Below are 1,736 nucleotides of genomic sequence, written 5' to 3'. Positions count from 1 at the left end.
CATCCTTTAAGCTCCTATTAAAACATACAATGAGAAATGATGCATCCATCTTTGAGAAAATTACTTGTATTATATCATGACTTGGATGCAAGGGAGTGTTACAAGAACACTGTTGTCTTCCTGTTCAGTCATCAACAGTTTGTATATTCATCTTTGTATGTATATAAAAATGCAGAACCATAAAAGGAAACAGAGGACATTTTCTTTTTGCCTTTAAACTTTCTTTTGTTCTCATTTTCATTGTCCTGTACAAAAGCCCTGGGAACATGGGACCATGACTTATATTTATATGTCTTATATGTCTTGGTGTCCAGAAAGTCAGCCTCAAACCTGGTACTTAAACAACGCTGGATCGATAAGAGGTTTAAGTATGCAGTATGTATGGGAAAAGCAAACCAAGAGAAAGTGGTCATATGGCTCTTCCTAACAAAAGATACCTAAATGGTGTGAATAAGAACTATTTATACTACCATGTTACACCTGTCAGGGACTGTCTCCAAAAACACTGCAACTGTTTGAAATCCACCCAGAGGGCCTTCCGAGAATAATCAGTGTTAACTCACGAGGTGCATCTCTTCTATTCCCCTTAGCAAATCACTAGGACCTGGGAGTGGTAGACGTTTGTGTGTACTGGGACCAAGGAGGTGCTGTTTATCTGTGGCTGGGTGACAGCATGGTGAGGTATAAAACAAGATCCTTTTTCACCCACAGCATTTCACATACAGGTGAATGCGTCAAGTTCTTTCGGAGCAGTGATGTTGACTATAGCGCTGTCACACAGGCATGCAGACGTGTATGTATAAAAGATTCAAGTGTTCTCCTTCTTTCATTTTCCTTCCTCCTCCTGCCTCCCCCAGTAGCACAGGGCATTTAAGCAAACGAAGTGGGCCCAAAATGCCATTCTTAACGTGGGAAGAATACACTATCTACATGTGCCCAGAAAACAAGGAAGGAGTCCCGCGTTCAACTGCAGAAACCACAAGCTACAAGTCACATTTCCTATGCAGCAGCGCGTTCAGACGATGAAGCACAAACTTGGGGAGAGAATTCCATGCCCTTTCTTTCATGTCTGAAAACAGTTCCAGGGAGGGCTCCACAGTGCAGGTTAGACCATGCGTTTTGTGAGCCATCAATCATTGACTGCACCTCTCTACCGAAGAATGGTGTTTTTGCTTTTCCTTCAGCTGTTGACAAAGTTTGTAAAAGATCATGATTCCCAAAGGAACTAAAAGACAACTTCGCAGATTTCACTGCCTGACCATTCATTAACCTCTCTCTACCTCTTCTGACCAGCCAAGAAACTGTCTCCGTATCTTTACTGCACTACAACCAACCTGTTAATTTTTTCCTTTAGCAGAACAGGCTCCACAGCTGTGTAAATGAGACTAAGAGAAACTTCCAGCAGCAATTTCCTCTGCTGAGGAAGGATTTGAGGAAGTAAGCACACTTTTGAAATATCAATTTATGTATCCCAGACAGACCCTGCCACTAACAGTGAAGAGATTTCACTTTTGCGATATTCCATTGACATTATTCATTCCTATAACATGTTTTTACAACAAGAAAAAAGGTCAGTTTAATAAGGTCTTTTTCTTTCACTATTACCATCATCTGGTCCATTGTTGCAACATAAAGATGTGGTTTAAAGAATTTCTCATCTCAAAGAATGCCTTGTATCCCCAAGTAGGCACACTCTGGGAGGCCAGCCAGGATGTGGGAATGGCCTCCTATATTAA

This window comes from Jaculus jaculus, chromosome 4 (genome assembly GCF_020740685.1).
Source record: "Jaculus jaculus isolate mJacJac1 chromosome 4, mJacJac1.mat.Y.cur, whole genome shotgun sequence".
In the NCBI taxonomy this organism is placed as follows: domain Eukaryota; kingdom Metazoa; phylum Chordata; class Mammalia; order Rodentia; family Dipodidae; genus Jaculus; species Jaculus jaculus.
Note: the sequence above shows the minus strand (reverse complement) of the source record.